This window comes from Odontomachus brunneus, unplaced genomic scaffold (assembly GCF_010583005.1).
Source record: "Odontomachus brunneus isolate Ranch 3 - 2012 unplaced genomic scaffold, Obru_v1 Obru_scaffold_124, whole genome shotgun sequence".
NCBI lineage: Eukaryota > Metazoa > Arthropoda > Insecta > Hymenoptera > Formicidae > Odontomachus > Odontomachus brunneus.
The window spans coordinates 684,630-705,358 of NW_022639574.1; the positions used below are offsets into that span (position 1 = coordinate 684,630).

General features: G+C 38.0%; 1 long non-coding RNA gene across 1 annotated transcript in view; it reads left to right on the forward strand.

The window, feature by feature from the left end:
- Positions 1-14,985, forward strand: part of LOC116849697 — a 147,882-nt gene extending 132,897 nt beyond the window's left edge. The window contains exons 3-4 of the long non-coding RNA XR_004379191.1: positions 12,801-12,842; positions 13,251-14,985. This is a non-coding gene — a long non-coding RNA (uncharacterized LOC116849697). The remainder of the gene's footprint in view (positions 1-12,800; positions 12,843-13,250) is intronic.
- Positions 14,986-20,729: the final 5,744 nt, after the last annotated feature.

Below are 20,729 nucleotides of genomic sequence, written 5' to 3' on the forward strand. Positions count from 1 at the left end.
GTTTAATGCGTTCAATTATATACGTGACAATTTTGCCAAGGTCTACTGACACGATACATGCGCCTGCCGACGAGGCAACCCGTCATACTGATCTGTATGTAAGTGCAACACCCTGTATATATATATATATATATATATATATATATATATATATATATATAGCCTTAATTCATTATGTTTTTCAGGGAAACTGTATATACATAATCCGCTATTTCAAAAAATTCTTGAAAAATGTCGACAAGCATATTAAGTCTGAAAAGATATATAAAAATTGCTGTAAAAAGTTGATCGTGTTTATCAAATAGAATAAAAGACAAACTTATTGGATTTCAGAGAATTAATTATTTTTATGAATAAAATGACCTACTGACTCGGTATTTTTTAAACATCTAACGAGGGGTCTTTCTTTCTTTCTCTTTCTCTTCTTAAAAAATTTAAAAGAAAAATGACAAATCTTTTATATGAACTTGATATTGTGTTTCCTAACAGGATAAACTTTAAGACACTGAGAAAAAATAGTTAGATCAACAAAATTTTTACCCATCTTCAAGAAATAGTTTGTTTATTAAATAAATTACATGTTAGCACAATAATAAGTTGCATTGATATAATTACTGAACAAATGGCAATCATTGTAAATCAATTTATATATATCACAACAACTGTATAATTTGTTCAATCGACCGAACGTTTATTTGAACGTATTTTGTTGTTTCAAGCAAAATTTTATTAACTCAATCACTTTTTTCTCAGAGTAGTAAAATTGAAAAGATTTGTATCAAAAAGATGCAGGATGGCATGAAAATATATACTATTTTAAATTTCCTAGATCTAGTATAATCCGTGGAATGAATTTTAAATATGTATTAACAGTAGAAAAAATTATGAACATTTTAAATCAGTAACTGATTTTTAGGACACCCTACATAATATTCTGTCCGCGTTAAAGAATTCACGAGTTGAATCGTGAATCGTGTTTTGTCGTAAGAAATAAGAGAAATCGCGAAGTACGAATCAACGGAGCAATGTGTGATGCATTTTAAATTCAGAATTATGCACTCAATAAGCTCCTCATTATCATTGAGACGTATAATTATGTTATTTTAGTTATTTATAATAACCCTCTTCGCGCGTTCTCCTTTTTCACGATCGTTGCTCTACCCTTGCCGTTAAACCGCTTAATCCGGACGATAAAGTGAAGGGGTTACGGCGATCTGTGAGTCGATTACATGTACGAATACTGTATCGGCGAAACGTTCACTCGTCGGCCGATATCTCAAAGGTAATCACCGCGACTTTACGATTATAAATCCGCAAAACGCAATCGCGCATAAAATCCCACGACGTATTCTTCTTCGTGATTTCACGGCTTGCTTTCCGCTTTGGTCGTTGCCGGCCTTCGCGAATATGCGAAGCGAGCTCTCGAAGCTTCCTTGAGCGCAAAAAATATCAGCACAATGCGCGTAATTATTAATTTTCCTCTTCCGCGTCTCTGATTTATTACACGAATGGAATTAGGTAATTTGTTAATGAGTTTCGTTCGAATGAAGAGGTTTTACTCCTCTTCACTGTGAAAACTCATCCGATTATCGGGCGAGCGGTATAACTACGCTTCACCGATGGCGGCGGCCTGCAATAATGGTTCTCCTGCTGCGGAAGGACGCTCATTTAAATGAGAGAGCCCGCGAAATTTCGCCTCGATTAACCCTCAAAAATTCAAGCGCACGACTCTCCCTTCGCGCGAAAAGGTTTGTTACCAATTTGAATATTTATAAGGCGAGGAGGCCTCGCGCGCATACAACTTTCCATGTAACTTCCAGCATATAAATTTCTCAAGATTTTCCCAGATACAGCATAGTTCCGATTGAAGTCCCCAAATTTATCCCAAAATTGAGAATCCTTTATCCCAAACACGAGTTATCTATCTGCAATTGAAACAAATATACTAAGAAAAATCACTTTTTCTTCAATAAGGCTAGTATATTTTTATGGTATTAAACACCCCTAAAATTTCTTGGAGTGAAATTTTAGCAAAGTGACAGCTTGAATTCAAGTTATTTTTCACTTTTATAGAGTTAATATTCTACTCTGTGTTGTTGAGTGAATATCTCCAAATTGAATCTGATGCATTCCACTATCAGAGAAACATATTCATTCCAATTTATTGAAACATTGTTCGTATAGAATCAGAATCTAGTTAAATTTTGAGCGAAACATTCATTCTTGTGATTTCGAGTGGCAATATTTTCGAGTGAAAATACTACAATTTTTCACTTCAAGATTTAGAGAGCACAGGAAATCTCATTTCTATACTATTAAATGTAATAGAATAAAAAAAATAAAAAAAAAAAATATTTTTAACACACTTTTAATATTTTACTAAACAATAAAATTATTTAGAAGTTCGACACATATTTAATTCTAAGGTTACATGAAGATTAGAGAAAAGATATTGGGAAAACTTTAGGTTTCTCCTTAAGAATCGCATATTTCAAATATTATGTTGTATTATGTTGTAATAGAATGAAATTATGTAATATTATGTAATATTATGTTGTAATAGAAATATAATATTATGTAAATATTATGTAATATTATGTTGTAAAGAATAAAAAATAATAAAGATAAAATATTTTGAAAATGTTTTGAGCAATTTATTGAATCATGAGATTGTTTGGAAAGTCAACATATATACGTTTTGTTTAATTATAATGTAAAATAAAAGAATATTAGGAGAATATTAATGGTATCTTCCATTAAAATCGCATTGTTTAAATATTACACTTCTAGTCAAAATCTATAATTATTTTAGAGAATTCGTCTGAGTTCCGATTATAGATACAAAGAAATCCCGTGTAGAAATTTAGGTAGGTATCCGGTCAATTTTTTCCACTTATCGCTAGAATCTGACCAGAAAACATCGTCTAAATCCGGTTGGGAAACGTCCGATTTTTAATAAGCATTTTGGCCAAAAAAAGTGACAGGGATCCAATCGAATTTACTAGTCGGATTCCTTATCAATATTTAAATTATTATTTTGAACTGTGAGGGAAACCAGATATAAAATTCTAAATTGAAATGTTTTTTACTGTTATCCTTTATACGTTTTTATAATGTAAAAACATCGTCCATACAGCTTTAAATCGCTGCAGAACATTCGTGTAATAATTATTTAACTTAAATCTAGAAAAAACAACTATACGTAAAATATTTCAGTGTAAAATTTGAATATTATGTATATTTAAGCTTAGCTTTAGAATCAGAAATGATTTCGTCGATTCGAAATAACGTCACAATATTGAAATGATGTTATTGTTAGAATGGTGTTGAATCTACATAAAAGGATAATGATGATGAAATAAAAACTGGCACAAAAGAATAGAGAGAGTTAAATTCGCGCTTTTCAGGAGAAAATTTCTGCTGATTATAAAATAATTGCTTTTTTAAGGTTAACACACGCTTAATTAACACACGCTTCTATTAATTACATAAGTAAATGCTGCACATGGGATTCGCATGACCAACCTCACCCAACATAATTTTGCTCGATTTCTTAGGCGACATTAACGCCAGCACGGACCCAGGGATTCCCAACTGGGATTCGATTTGAATATTCAGACATTTATCAATTTGCCAAATATCTGAATTCTTGACCGAGAACTAATGAGAAAGTCATACATTTTTCTATAAATTAATTAAAATTAGGTTCTAAGTTAGGAAAACAGATCGGAATCCTTTTAGTTTACCTTTAGATCTTGTCAGAATCCTACAATAAATAGGGAAAAAATGGGGGGATTTTCTACACGGGATGTTCTGTGGGATGGGTTTCCAGCAGATATCGCTAGTTTGATCAGTCCTTGAACTTATTAATGGAAGTCCGTTCCGCAAAAGCGAAGCCCAGCTTTGCTTTCGCGGAACGCCTTTCCATCACGAATCCCATCGCGCGCGCGCGCGCGTGAACGGCCAACTTCAAATTTTCGGCTCGTCGCGTAATCGAGAATCGAGATGACGCGTGGATGGGCGGACGAAATGAAGAAGTCAAAATGAAAAATCCCGTCAGCCGTGTGTGTACGCACCGAGCGAGTTGAAGCGCCAACGATGCCCGGTTATTCCGGAGCGCAGCACTGCGTCATTTAATTTTATTCCACGCGTGTAGACGGCTCCCGCACCGGCGAACGTGCGCGGTCGCTCGGATCATATTTTTCTCGGTGATACGTTGCATATTTTTGCATAAAAAAATCATCGGGCGGCGTACACATTCCGATCCGCATAAAGCAAAGCCACCGCGGATATTTATCGCGAAATTTGTGAAAAAAGGCGGCGGGAGATGCAATTTTAAATAGTAGCAATTATCGAGTGCATTCCGGCGTGCAACGTATGCGCATACGCGTAACAAGCCGTTACAAATATCGTTCTGCGCGCGAGCGAGCGAGCGTCGGATATGAAGAGCGAAATAAACAAAAATATACTTGCTCGCACGTGTATCAGATTGTGTCGGCCAAAATATCGGATTGATACCGGAATCGCGTTAATTGTGCGCATTTGTGTGAAAATAAATCACGGATTTGGCATTCTGGCGGCGCGCAGTAAAATGCAGATGGGGCGTGCACCGTGTATCGCTAATTATTCCCGGAAATTCATGAATCCTCGTAGGCGGGGCGGCCGGGATTATTTCCAATTTTCTGACTTTTTAACACGGCCCGCTTGCTCGCCCGCTCCCAGGATTATTTCTGCGCAGCCTTTGCGCTACAGAATTTAACGAAACATGAAATGCCCATTTAATCTTGGCGGAATAGTCGCGTCGCGCATCCCACTGTCCTCTGTTTAAACGTCCATGCATTCCGCAGCGATCAATTCTGTTCGATTTCTATCTTACCACTATCGAAATGCATCTTTTAAAGGAGAGGGTATACCACACTTGAAAACTTTGTCGACAAAATACTGACTTTTTTCTGCAAAATCGTATATTTTGATTGCACATATTTACAAATATTTTTATACACTAAAAGTAAGTGAAATAATGAATTGGAGTATTGTTCAATATGTGACAGAAACGATAAAATATTTTAAAATTGACATCTCGAATCGTCCGTTGCTATAAATATTCACTTGATACAAAAGTTCTGCAGAGCTTGTTTGTAGTGCATGTGTGTTTGCTCCACTAAAGGAAAATTGCAGGGAATTTTTCTGTGACTTTACAACTGAATATTCAGAAACTCAAAGATATACGAAAAGTTTGCAAATTTTTATATATGCGTGGTCATGTTTCCTGCTAGCATATTCCATTAAATAAAACAAAGTAATACCTAATCTAGAAGCTTAAAGATATAAGAAAAGTTTGCTGAAAGATTTTTATATACGCATATATGTATATTGCGTAAAAGCACTTATAATTCTGTACAACCAATATGACGCAAACTTTGCAGAAAAATGTCAGTATTCTGTCTAGTAAAGTTTTCAGCTTCAGTATGCTTTTAAAGGGGATGTTAGTGCTTATCCGACATGACGTTTTGATTATCGCCTCTATGTTATCGGCATTTTGGAGTTCGTCATCCACTTTGGCATTCCTTGACCAATAATCAGAACAAGAAAAAGAAGCTAGTTTATACGACTACGAGCATCCGAAAATTTGACTATCGAAATTTCGCAATTTTTTCTCCGTGATGCGCTTTGATGAGCGTGACTCGCAATTCGTCGCGTCGTTCGTGCTTCCCGTGCGTTCATCTTAAATTACGACACGACAGTCTGTTCCCTTTTCCTTTCCTTTTCCCGCCCCTCTCTCTCTCTCTCTCTCTTTCTCTCTTTCTATCTCTCTCACTCTCATCGGATTAGGCATCGGGTAACCGATTGTAAATACGGGGGAGCCAGGACGCGGAAAAGGGGAATTGAAGTTTGCCGAGGTTGTAAGAGGAGACGCTGGTAAATATCTTCCTACCTTCCTTCCACGTTCCTTTCAGCAGTCACCAGTTGTCCCGATCGTCGTCGTCATTTCTGCGACGAACCGATCCGTCAGCCACGCCTTTGCGTTCCGCAAGCGAGCGCGCGCGAGCTCTCGTCGATATCGATCATTCCTCCGCGTGCCCTCGAAGACGCTTGATTTGAAAGACGTTCGTATTTCCGTAGGCTCGGTGCCGTACGCGGAGGCTCGTGGATCATCCGATTCGGATGGAGCCAGTGCGAGCGACCGTTGGCGCCTCCACGAGGACGAGACGCCTCGTGGAGGCGCGAGATTCGTCGGCACGGATTCCTCCGCGCGTTTCTCGAATTCCCTCTTCATCATGGCAGGCCAAGAGGCTTGCGAGGTAAATCCGCGGGAACAAAGCGACGAGGAATCGTCCTGAGAACATCCAGTCAACCGGCGACCTGCGAAAAGTAGGTGGAATCGTAGGAGGAAGGACGGAGGGAACCCGGGAAAGGGAGGAAAAGGCAGTCCGTGACGTATCGTCGCGCGTTTCTCGAATGGCTGCTTCGGTTGCTCTCCCGTAAGACGATTACGCGAAAAAAAAGGGGAAAAGAATTAAAAATGTCAAGTTGAAAAGTGGAGCTCCGTGACCGGGCAAGCGGCGGACGGTGGAGGGTTAGAAGAGCATATTGAAAGAGGCATAAAGGAGGACGAATGCCGAAGAAGGAAAAATCCCCGTGGCTGGAGGGAGGGAGAGAGATGAAGGCAATGCAGGAACGAGCGTCCTCGAAGAGACAAGACGACTCGTCGGAGGAGACTCTCGCCCCCGTTGCGCGCCTCCTCTTCCTTTCATCCCGTCGTCGTCAGCCGTTTCTTCATTTTCCGTTACTCCTTGTACCATCTCGCGGATCGCCCTTCCTCCCGCCCGGCCGTTTCTCTTCGCCAAGAAGCGTCCTACGAGAAAGACACGAAAACGAGTCAGAGAGACTTCGGAGGAGAGGGAGAGAGAAAGCGAGAAAAAGAGAGAGAGAACAGAGAAAAAGGAAGTGGCAGTGAGAGAGCGACGGCCTGCGCGGCACACCGTGCTCTTTGGTACCGACATCGCGGTTTGCCTTTTACATTACATTTATTTTACTTCATTTTTCGCGGGATAAATGTCTTCGGGGCTTTGCCAGTCGGTTAGGAAAATGCTTTCATAATGTCCTCCTGTGCCGAGCCCCACGTCCTGCTCCCTGCTGCCTTGCCTCGCTTCACTGCGCCTTTCCTCTCCTCTCCTCTCCTCGTCTCGCTGCGAGCCTTTGGTTTCTCTTCCTTCCCTTGCGCGCGCGCGGGACAGAGGAATAAAATAACCCCTACCTGCGTTTGTTACGTCTACCGAGAGGAACTAATATTGTGGATCTCGTCGCGGCTCAAAGCAAGTGGATATTCGGGTATAGCCTCGCGTCGATGTTATTAGCCGACAAAAAGACGCTCTCTGGAGACGCACTCGCAATTTTTTTTTATCGGATTTTGCGCCAAGCTGCGGGAGAGATACAAATGCGAGGAATGTGGATTCCGCTAGCAGAGGGAGTGACTTTTGCGTTTCATTTTTGCATCGTTCCCACTCTGATTTACTTTCATTTATATAAATTTGTTGATCAAACATTAAGAGGAATTGTTAATAATCAATATAAGCAAAAAACATCATAGTCTTGAAGTAAAATCATTAAACTTTAAATTCATTCTAAGTCAGAGAAAAAAAGAAAACAATTAGAGACATTTATGTGTAATTATGTTCTAATTATGTGTTAACTAATTATTTCGCGCCTCTGTATTATACGATACTCACTTTTGTCATGTCCATATTAATGTCCATATTCACATTGTTTTAGTCAACATAGAATAATGATATACGTCGCACAATCTTTCAACAATTTCATAAATCTAAAGAGTCGCTAAAGTAAATGATATTCTGGACTTTTTTCTTAAATATTAACGATATTTCTGAATACAACCTTAGAATATAATTGTAAGACAATGAAAGGATATAACTAAATTTTGTTCGTGCCTTCATTATAATGTGTACATTTATTAATAGACTAAGTTTAACCCGGAGTTGTTACTCTCGCAGATAACTGAAAAAAAAGAATTTCCTCAGATAAAAGAATTAAAGTAAGTCCACTTGCAAAGGTTGCGTTCCTAAAAGATAGTTCATATGACACTCAAATTGTTTGTAGTTCCGGAATAGCCCACCCTTCGATTCTCGTAAAAAAATTTTGATGAAATAATCTCAAATACTTCCAAATGAACACATCCAGGAAGTTTTTTGGCGCAATTAAAAATAAACAAAGATAATGATAAAATAATAATTGTACTTATGATAATATATATTGGGTTAAATTAAATTAAGCATTTGCGGGATAGGGGGCGAAGCTTACAAATATACTGTCAAAGATAAGTTTTATGAAATGTATTATTTGAACTTATTTTAATTCTTTCCTATAGATTTTTCTGCAAAACGAATATGTCTAACACTTTTGCCAGTCTTGCGTAGGAGTCCTTGTTAATCTTTGTAAAATATTCATTTTCAGTATATGGCAGACTCATCAATTTAGAAAAGCAAAAGATTTGAGTAACAACTGTGAAAGGTAGATATGTTCATGTATACAAGCTATCAAAATTACGTGCAACTATCTATTTGAACGTATTCGTATTTCGATGTCGACGTAAATTCGACGCGAAGCTGAAGGAAAAAGAGGGTGAAAGACAGTGTCTCGGCAATGAGCGAGCGAGCTAGCGAGCGAGCGTGCGATCTCTCCGGAACGAGCGAGCCGCTTGATCGCCGGCCTGAATTTAATTAATGCGGACCGTCTGCGGAACTCGGCTTATGAACCGTCGCGAAACTCCCGGGAGGAAGACACGCGAGCTCTCAATCCCGAGTTGATTGTTCTTTAACCTTTCTCTTTTTCCGCGGAGGACGAGGGAAGAGTGGAGACATGGTTGACTTTGGCCGCGGGACTCGGGGACCGTTCTCGGTGGTAATTCGAGAGGAAGCTTCGGACGCTCACAGCTGCGCCGTCGAGAATCGACTGATTGCGAGCCACGAGGGAGAAAGGAGTGCTCTTCCCTCCAAGTTTAACAAGGTTACCGGCCAAATCGGTGAAACGGTCCCAATATGGCTCCCGCCGCGATCTCTTATTCTCTTACACCCACGACTAATCGCGCCTCTCGCCAGCCTCGGAAGTTTGTTTTCCTCCTGCAAGACTTCATTAAACAACATTAACACGGCCGAATGTTCATTGATTTCCGATTAGCGCTATGTACGATAAGCGCGAGAAACTTCCTATATTTTTTTCCCCTCTTTCTCCCTCTTGCTCTCCATGTTCTTTCCATTGCGTTGAGAGAAAGACGTTTGGTATTCGTAACTATATAATCGCATAGGGAGCGAATTATAGTTATAGGCAGGATATTTTTCTGTTTATATTATTATAGTAATAAAATAATAATCTTGTATATACATGTATTGTCTTTTTGTTTAGGATAAAAAGTAGATTATTAGTGAAGATAGTTAATGTCGGAAATGGCTATTTTAATGACATTAAAATTCTTTTTTTCTTTCTTTTTCCCAAGTGCAAATATTATTTGTTGAATTTGTTGAATTACGAGTTATTTACAAAATGCACTCGCGTCGGTTTAAGGAAACAGAATAGATTAATGTGCACAATATCAAAGAACGAGCGCGCGTGTAATATGGAAAATATATTTAATGACACAATTTGTCGCATATATGCATGCATACGCGAACGCTCCCACGTGGGAATCATCGGACGCGAATAATCAATGTCAGTATTCTTTTTTTAATGTAACTTGAAGAGTTTTTCCACCGAAGATTTATATGCATTGACATTGCATAATCGAAAATTTACGTAGCGTCAAATTCGACGTTTTAACCAGAACGTAATTTTCCGAAGGGAAATTAATGTTTATAATGTTTTATTGATGTTATGATAACCTACCGAGATGAAATAACATTACCGGTGAAATAACATTTTCATGCAACTTCATGTAACGGCGCCTTTATCCGGAATTTTCGTGTATTCAATTTTATTAATTGCACGCGGTTATTAGCACGAATTAGCGTTTCGTGCGCGTACGCGCACAACCCCTGCAGAGTTTTGTGCGTTAATTTTTTCCTCCTTTCGTACGCGCTCGCTACGTTTGTGTGTGTGTATATATATATATATATATATATATATATATATATATATATATATATATATATATATATATATATAGCGAAATCTTTTTAATTAAATTGATATTGCTACGTCCACCAGTCCCGTCCCCAAAGATTCTGTTAATGAAAATGATTCAAATATTGTATTTAATTACCGCGATCCTGACAATGTAATCCTGACAAACGATTGCGCGAACGTACGCGATATGGAAAAAGATACTCCGCATTTTGTCCGCGTTAACATTAATTGAAGTACTGTCCGGGCGCTAAAAATATTCACCGTGATATATCCATTTCTCGCAAAGTAATCCAATTAATCCGCGTAATTAATCTAGAAGCTGTCGCTTATCGTCGCTGTCGTAAGTTACGCCGCTCGGCGTAAACGATATCTCGCGTGGAGCTATTAACATATCGTCATTAACGCGATAAAATATATCGTTCGCATGCGTGCGCAACAAATTTATCGAGTTGCTTATTAATTAAGTTTAACGAAGTCATTGCTCTCTCTCTCTCTCTCTCTCTCTCTCTCTCCCCTCTCTCTCTCTCTCTCTCTTTCTCTTTGTGTTTCTCTCTTTTCTCCTTTTTTTTTTCTTTGTCTCTCCACAGATAAACTTTCATGATTATCACAACATATCACAAATAATGAAATTCTGAACCTTTTTTTTACATTTATGAGACATTTTAACGCATGTAAATTTGATAGAAACTCTAGTTGATTCAGATATATTAATTTACAAAATAAGGCTTTTTTATTGAAATTTAATTGTATTAGATAATGGATAATAAGAGCCAAATTGCAGTTATTATTTGCATATATTTATCAGTTTTACAAAATTTGTAATATCACAGGCTCCGCATTAGAATAAATATTTACTAGCTCATTTGTAAAGGTTGCGTCTTTATAAGTGGCCTATATGACGTTCACATTTATTAAATAAAGGGAGGAATAGAAATATAGGAGAAAATATCAGAATTGTTTCCAAACAATATGCCTTGTAAAATGTTGCATGAAAATCTGAATGTAACTTTTAGTAAAATATTTGCAACTTTTAATTAATTGATTGTACAATAATGTAAATTTTCTATTATATTGATGCAGCTACATATTTATTAAAAGCTCAGATTTTCATATTGCACTTCATATAATTGATTGCAAGAAAACCTAAATTTTTAAAAGTTTCAATGATTAAGAGAGATGTTAATAAGTGAATGTTACATTCTACTTTATGATATATTTTATTTTAGAAAATCTGAAAAAATCTGAAGTCAATAACTTTATGCTGCGATTAAACACAATCTAGATGGATTGAACTTTAAACCCTGATTTCGGTCATATATCTTTATAAAATAATTTCTTATTTTGTAATCATATTAATTGTTGTACAGGATTTTTATCTTAGAACATAATAAAATACTCAAATAGTTTTTCACAATTAATATGAAACAATCGTGTTAATAGAAAATTTATTTTTAAATTAATTTTAAGTTAATTTTTAAATTACATTTATGAGACAAATATACTGTATTGAATCGTATAATATGAGATTTCTTTTTTATATTAACGCAACAACAAATTTACTAAAAGTTTAAATTTTCATATTACGTTTTATACGACATATTGTTTACATTAAATTTTTTTGATAGGATTTTTAGTGTTTTTATTTTGTCATTTTGTTAGATTGTGTGTGTATGTGTGATGCAAAAAGTTTGCCGAGCATGTAAATTAAAGTCAACGAAATTGTCCCATTTCGTAGAATTAATCATTACTACGAATATATTGATGCAACTACAGACTTACTAAAAATTACAACCAGAATTTCATATTACATTTGACATAACATTAATTAGTGACATGTAATTTTAATTTAAAAGTAAATTTCGATTATTTTTTTCACATTTCTGTCTCATCATTCTACACGATAGATACGAGTGACATATGCGTTACTCGTAAGTAACACAACTTCTACAGATCAACTAACAAAGTAGCTGTAAAATTTACGTATACCTGCCTAGTATATGCAGATCTTTTTTTCCTTTTTATCGAACCGTGACGTGATTTCCGAAGACGGCATGGACATCGAGAAGTAAACTAATTCTTGTCCACGATGCTACTACATCCGGCTACTCGTTAATTAAGCCGTGCAGAGGTTACAATGACGTATCGGAGATATGCAGCGTTTGAACTTTGATGAGAACGATGTCCGTATAGGGGTGGTTAATGCGGTGACACGCACTGGGACACCCCAGTAGGGAGTGGCCGAGCCCGGCCATCCTGGTCACTGCTCAGTCGATAATTACTTACCCCCGGCTTAATGCGGGGAGCTCATCAAACTGTGTGTGAAATATCGTTTTCGCGCGCGTATATGCGCGCCCGTGTCGGCGACGTAACGACGAGATACATATTACGAGGCTCGCAGCCAAAATGCATCATGCTCGCGCGATATTAACTTAAGTCATTAATGTCGGAAGCGCCGTGTTCCAGGAAAACTTTGCGTCGCCGTAGACAAGCGATAAACTTTCCGTGTATTGCTTTCTTTTCTCTCTCTACTCCAGTCTTTCTCTCTGTCTCTCCTCTTTTATTAGGATTACCCAGTATCATTGCGTACATATGACGTTATGTATTCCTACCACTCGAACCCCACACACATCGTCTCACTCGCGTCGTACTCTTGTATGTTCCAGGTGACACACATGGCGTTTCCTCTTGGCGAGTTTTCCCGACCGGTGAGTGCATATCAACGCAACTGCGCAATTTTTAATAAGACTGCGTCGCCACATTCGCGACGTGATCGCGCGCGTGAAAAATTGCGACACACATGGAGATACAAGATATCGTCGCGCGGCTCATTGTGATTGGAAAGAATGCATTATCTGACCTGATGTTTACATCTTTTGCGAGAGAAATTACCGGCATGTGACTCGGAGGAAATATTCCCGTTGCGTTTGTTTGTGCCATTAATATAAAAGAGACGGAATCAAGCAGCGGTGGGGCGACAGTTACGTTAGCGAGACGAAATTTTATTTACCAAGAACAACTGGTGGGGATATTGGACTCTTTCTCTCTCTCTTCTGCCACTGTCTCGCAGCAAAGAGACACACAACTGCGACCTCTGCAACCTTTTCCAATTACAGGCACGAGATTGTGTCGCGCCACGGTATCGGCCCGACCGACCGACCGACCAACCAACCAACCGACCAACCGACCAACCAATCGACTAAAAAGAATCAGCCAGACAGCCCGCCTGGCTGTAAAAGTAGCCACTGGAAATAATTAAGAATTCGCAAAATTACAGATCTATCCTACCCAGTATCGGCGAAGTTGCAGCAATCTTTTCACGATTTCCCGCCCCTCTCTCGCTTTTTATTCTATTACAGAAAGACATTGAAGTCCGATAAAAGGATCTAATCTTCCTTTTGCAAGTTGTAACTATGGTCGTGGAGCTATGTCCATTGACCATTCTTCTTGCAAGAAATCCTGTCGCGAGGTTGCTTGCGATAATTTATACGCTTCAATTAGCGACGCAATTAATAGCCGTACACATGATTAGATAACTCACTGATGTGTGACCGTTCAAGAATTATACGAGGTTTTCCGATTGATTCACCAAGAATTTACTTATCTTGTAGATAGTAGATTCTTGCGAACACATATAGTTGTACAATCAGTGTATTTCTATCTCATATAAATTTTTACCGATAATATACATAAATAATAAGTTGACAGAATAATTTTGCTTTATTAGAACTAATATAATAATGAATCAATTATCCGCTTCTCGATACAGTTGTCTGAGTCATAAGGAAATCCTCGTAATTATAAACCCTCACTGAACTCTCTAAGGCCGAGGCATCAATCCCGTTGTAAGAACGGTAACGTTCAAAAAGTTGGCCTGGATAAATTTTAGCAATGTTTAGGCTTCTGGGTTCAATGTTGACACGCCGCGTCTCTCCAAATTAGAATTCAAATTTCACGGAGGCGAAACGAAGCGGAGCGTTAAGCGATAGTAGCGCGATAAAATGAATTTTGGCATGCTCTTTCACGATCGCTTCGATTCCTATTCAAGGAGGATTCCTTATTCTCCCTCAGGAACGTAGAAATCGTCTGCGCAGTCTCTGGAAGTCGACAAAGTTTTATTGGTCGAAGCTCCGTACGTGATCGGAATAGAAATCGCTGCACCGCGATCGCGCCCGCGGATCACTTTACAAATGTGTAAAAGCGACGATATAATGTAAAGTCCTTCTTGAACAAATTAAACGCCCTTCGACGAAGACGGCCGGGAGAAGTACATTTTCAGCGGGAAATAAAAAAAAAATATACACGACGTCGCTCTCTTTTATTATTCGTATTCCGCCAATACAGTACATTTTATTCGGTGAAATCGCGGTTTTCAGGTTCGTGATTCTGCTTCTTAATTCTCAATTACGACTGTCGCGTTCGTAACGTGAATTGTGAGTAACATTTGTGGACAGTTGAGGCGATGTTTTTTCACCGAGACGGCAACAACTGAGTATTTTATTAGTTTATAATATATAGTTTTATATTTTAATATCCTATATATATTAAAAGAAGTACGTTTTGAAATCTTTCTCAACAAAAGCGACCAACGAAAAGTCTAAATTTACCAGAGGACATTCTGGGATTAAATAAGAACTACTATCTTATCATTGAGAGACTTCCTATTATTTGATATATTACTTTTATCTATTTTCTTTCTTATGTTGAACGGTTCATAGATACAGTTATAAACATGACCAGTTGGAAATTATACTGTTGTTCCAATTAATACAACTAAAAATTGGACAACTAAAAATATTAGCTGCAGGAGCAAATTTTCTTGGTTTTATAGCAAAGTTACTTAGTTGTGATAGCTAAAAGATTTGCTAATATATATATTATAGCTTCTGCAGCTAGTATTTTTAGTTGTCCATATATTAGCAAATCTTTTTTTTTGTGTGGAAGTTACATCAACATTGCGCTAATTATTCATGTAATCAATCTCCTCACACTGAAGAGGATCCGAACATAAGGCCAAAACATTTGTAAAATTAATAAATATAGTTAAACTTTTACCTACTATTGCTGTTATCTGCTTTTCCATCGGCGTTTTGACTTTAATTTGTCTTAGTGATTGAATATCTAAGAGAGTCTATTTCAATATTTTGTAATTTATATTTTTTGTTCGTAACACACGAAGTATCGACGTATCGCTAGATACGAACTTGCTTTATCGTCTTTTAATATTTGACTCCTTTTATTCAATCTTATGTATCTCTTTGACATTGCTTTGTACATTACTTCAGTTACACTAAAGAGGGTTCATTGAAGGGCCAAGACGTATTCTTTAATTTTTTATAAGATAAATACTTCCTCTACACATCTGGAGGACATACATTAACTGGAATAGTTTTAGTTAATTATATCACATTATCATATCTGTGTATTGGCTCTTATAAACCTTTCTGCCCTTTCTTTGACTTTCGCGTTTGCACGATTGTTTTTTTCGAGTTACACGCCGCGACTAACGGGGCTAATTGTCCATCAAGCGCGTCGCTCGAGGAGCGACTTCCCGCAAATCGAGCGTCACTTCCCGCAAAGACTTCGACTCGCTGAATTTCTTCAATGGCAAGCACGTCGTGACGAATTTTCCAATATCGTTGAGAGGGGGAGAAGAGGTCGTGTTACGTGTAACCAGTAAGGTCGTAATTTCAATTAGTAAACACAATTACTGGCCAATTACCGACGAGCCGTCTGGCCAGCCGGTGGCCACGGCGCGTACCTGATTGCTTGACTTGGTGTCCCACCCAGCCACAGATGCATTTTGTTACAGAGAGGGACAAAACGTCGCTTCTTACACGCCTCGAAAGTGTCTCATTACGCGGATATAACGTGCAACGGGTTCATCAACCCTGGCTTTCACCACACCTACTTCGCCCCGTCACGCGAATAATATTACGGATTCCACCGGACATCGCGTTTTTCCGCCTCAATTACGGTCGTTCCACCACTCGATGGGCGCGCGTGTATTTTTCTTCTCGGTGTTTAAGAGGCAAAGGAGGGAAGGACTGAACGAGCACGTGCGGGATTCGATTAAGATTCGCCGCGAAGGTTCCGCGATCACCGCGATTTCCTCGAGGAATTCCCGCGGAGACGAATTCGTGACAATTAATCCTTACATAGCATGTCTTTTTGGCATTTTGATCTACATTAGGGTTGTTTTGTTCTTGTTTATTTAAATCCCGTAAGAGCGCTGATAAAAATCTACGAGAAATTATGAATATACTTTAAAAAGTCTGTGGAATAGATTTATATATAATTATAAGAAATAATCGCATAATTATAAGAAATGATTTGTCTTTTATCTTATTGCAAATATAAAGAGACGCGATGTGAGATTATATAAAAATTGTTGACTTTTCTGGAAATGAATTTAAGAAATTAATACTTTAAGATTCTTTTGTGGATACTTGAAACTTTAAGGGAAAAAATAGTACATATCTCAATTTTACAAAAAGTTATTATTTGATTATGCGAAAGTATATCATATTTTTTCAGTCAAAAACAAATGAAATAATTAATAGTTCCAAATTTTTACGGCATGAATTTATCACATAATGCGACATAATTTTATGAAGATTATTCTAAAGATTATTTATACCTAATTTTTTTTGTTTATGATTAGATTCTGACAGTACAGAAACTATGGTCACATAATATATAGTCGAAAATAAATAAACTACTTATATAAAACACTTCTTATGTTTACTATAAAGAACCGAGATATGACGAAAAATCATTTTTATTTTACACTTTGGCATGTGGTACACTGAAACGACCCCAAAGCATCTTGATCTTCTTTTTATATGACAGGTAATTGAAATCGCTTAATGTTTAAACCTAACATTCCCTATAGTTATAATTTTCTTTAGCGTAGGAAGTAAAATTTCTCGTTCCACTAGCTTGCGCGAAATTTAAAATTGAATATCGATTGGGATCGAAAATGTCAGAGTTAAAATTCGATGAATCCGGTTGTTCTGGGATTATCGCGACGGATGTGAATCCTCTGTGAATTTCCTTGCGGAGACGAATTCACGCTACTTAATATTCGCGAAAACGAGATGTCGTAACGAGCGTTTCACTCAAATTAGATCGAGAACAGCGGTCGAGCGACCATCTTCTTCAGCGGAAATCAACGACGAGACGAAGATCAAGCACTCATCGGGAAAAAAAGCGGGGGACGAGTTTAATGATCGTAACGTGATATCAACTGCTGTCCCGCGTGTCTCATCCTGAGATTTAATTACGTGTTTAATTTATTCCGGGAGAGACTGCTTTTGTTCTGTGAGCGAGCGAGCGGGCGCGCGCGCCAGACACGGAAACGCGATTACTCCGACTTCGTCGCGTCCTTATAACGAAGCGACGAACCGACGAGTATTACGTAAGCAGCCCGATCTGCCGACCCCTTGAAATCGAAGAAAGCCGTAACTGTAACGGTAGCCGTTGCCTCCTGTGCGTGCTTCGCTCACGGCTCGCTTTATTACACCGTTTCTCTCTGTCTCCACCGGCTTTCGCTCGACGCAGCGACGCCTCTTGCATACCCTCGCGACGACGAGGACGACGAGGACGAGGAGAGGACGTCGTCGTCGTCCTCTTCTTGCTTGCTCTTCTCCTTTTTCCGCTGCGCCGTATTTCAAATCAATAGACACTTTTATGCAATATCGTCTTTCTAACGTAAGACGGCGACACGCCGTCTTCAAATTCTACAGAGGGCCCCTTCATCCCCCGAAGAAACGTGAGGAAGCGCCGCGCCGAGTGGCGACTCGTCGCGATGTCACGTCCTCGTTCCTCCAAGGAACCGTCGTATAGAGATTTAAATCGTGCTCGAAATCGTGGACCTGCATGCGCTATCCGAGATTTTCGACAGGAGAAAGGAATACACTCTCCTTTCGTTGAATTGAAAGTTCTGTCGAGGGTATGTCTTCTATTAGAGACTTCCAGAAGTTTATCGATGATTTCATCTACTCAAAACAAATGAGTTATTTTACAAACGCGAGATTAGATAATTAAAGTGGTACACTGAGGAAAAAGTATTTGACATTTACAACTACAATTTCCTTATGGAATAGTTATAGTCAGGGAAATCACTTTTGTAGCAAGTGCTATTGTAATATTAGTGATAATAATCGTAACTTACTTATTGCTGCTATTACTTTTTTATTGGAACAACAAAAAACTCCGAAAATGACTATAATTTCAGCGAAATTAAGGGGATGTTGAAGCTAATAACTTTACCGACAGAACACTGACATTTTTCTGTAAAGTTTACGTCGTATTGGTTACACAGAATTACAAATTCTTTTACGCAATAAAAGTATGTGCAAAAATAAATAGGAGCATTGTTCGATATGTGACGAAAACGAACAAAAAATTTTTAATGTAAAATCTCAAGCTGTCAGTTAGCGTAATATCTGTCTAATCCAAAAGTTTGCACATACCGAAAGTGTGAATGCTCCAAACAGAAAAATTTTGAAGAATATTGCTCTATCTTATCATCTACATTTAGAAACTTAAGATCGAAAAAGTTTACAGAAAGATTTACACATGCTTGGTTAGGTTTTCTGTTGAATATAGCAGAACAAAGTAACACACATTTACATAAGTTCTATATGTATAAGAAATATGAAAAAGATAGCGTGATTGTGTTAGTGACGATCGTCTCTGCGTTATCGACGTTGTTCGAGTTCGTCATCGACTTCAGCATCCCCTTAACCACTTTTTATTCTAATTTAAGAAGCATTAGTGGTAAATTACTTATTGCTGCTACTACCTTTTTTATTGAAACAACAGAAAGTGTAGTTGGCTCTGAGAAAGACTATAAAATTTCAGTAAGACAAATCATTTTTCTCTTTCAGTACAAAAAGCAGTAGAAAACAATAACAAATATTTAAATTAAACACGATATGCATCATTTCGTTGTCTCTAATGATAGAAATATGATTAAAGTAGGGATGGGCTATCTCGATACGATTTTTAGAAAATCGATCTTTTTACTTCAAAAATCAATTTTTGTACGAATCGATTTTCGATCTATTGATATGTATATTGATGTTAAGAAAGAGACCGCCTTACTGTGATTGGTTCACTAAAATCGGCAGTTGGATCAGCCTGTTCAGTATTTCAATAATCTGATATTTATGTTAGTATATAGCTGCGTTTGCAAAAGGCACTATTAGTACTGAAAATTTATAGTACACGTAATGAACTATAGATTTTAGTGCTGGCAGTGAATAAGGGAACGCAGCTTAAAAACTAATGGTTTATTGTAAAAAGTTTCCTTTAGATTTAATAGATGTAGGTATTATACTTGAGCCAGCGATACACGGATACTTGTTTTTGTATTGGGTTTAGTGAAATCTAATAACATATTACAAATGCATCAATTAAAACGCAGCATTTTTAGTATATCATAAATATAGATTTCATAAATATAGGACGGAAACAAACACTTTGTCGTTGATTTTATAAAATAAGAAGAAACACATTTAAATGCTTATTGCATGCGACATTTTTGGATTGATTTTTAGGGAATCGATTAGTCCGATTTTATTAATAAATCCATTACTTTAATTCACACACACAAGTTCGTTTCAAAAATCGATTTTTTCTCAAAATCACCCATCACTAGGTTGAAGGTGAGACGAGGCGAGGCTCGCTTCCGTCTGGTCTTAAACCCGCTTCCGGGGCCCGCAGATAGAGAGACGCGGACACCGCCTATCGTACGTGGTGGCGCGATGGTTTTTAGGCTCTCTCGCCGGATCGGAGTATTAATACCGTGATTAATATGCGTCGCCTCGCTTGTCCCGGGACACGAGCTTGTCCGCCGTCCCTACACCGCCGTTCCTGCTCGTCCTGCCCGCAAAACGGTAAAGCGCCCAACAAATATGCCCACCGTCCGCCGCGTCGCTACTTCATAGTCGCGCGCATCGAATCCCATTCCGGGTTCATTAAACGCGTATTTGTGTTTCCTCCGCGGCCGCTGCTGCTTCCATCCCTCTTTCGGCGGAGACACATATGTTATTAATTATGCGCGACCGGTCGCCGAAATATCAGCCGATAGGAACGAATAAAGCAGAGCTTGCCAGTCGCCACGGTGGATTTTACGCGCGCCAATTGTACCGAAATTGGCTATTAATCGTATTTGCGATCGCGGACAAAAGAGCACATTTAATTCAATTCTTGCCCGTCGCGAATACGTTTCCACTCGGAAGGTACGGCTCTCTCGTCACGTTGATGCCCCGCATAGAAATTTTCCTACATTTTCCTATACAGCATATCCTGCAAAAAATATTTTCTGTATTTTCATTTTAAGAAAAAAATTTTACTTACATAAAGAATATTCTTCTCTAAAATAGGTACCATCTTTTACGTTAAGAATCATAAAAACGTAATTTCCTGTTTGATATTATACAAAAAGAGTATATAGTATTACATTATAGTACTATTATATAGTACTACTTAGAGTATGTGGTACTAATCTCTTACATAATTTTACCCTATTATTATTTTATAGTATCAGTATAATATCAAACAAAAATATATAGTTCTCTTGTATA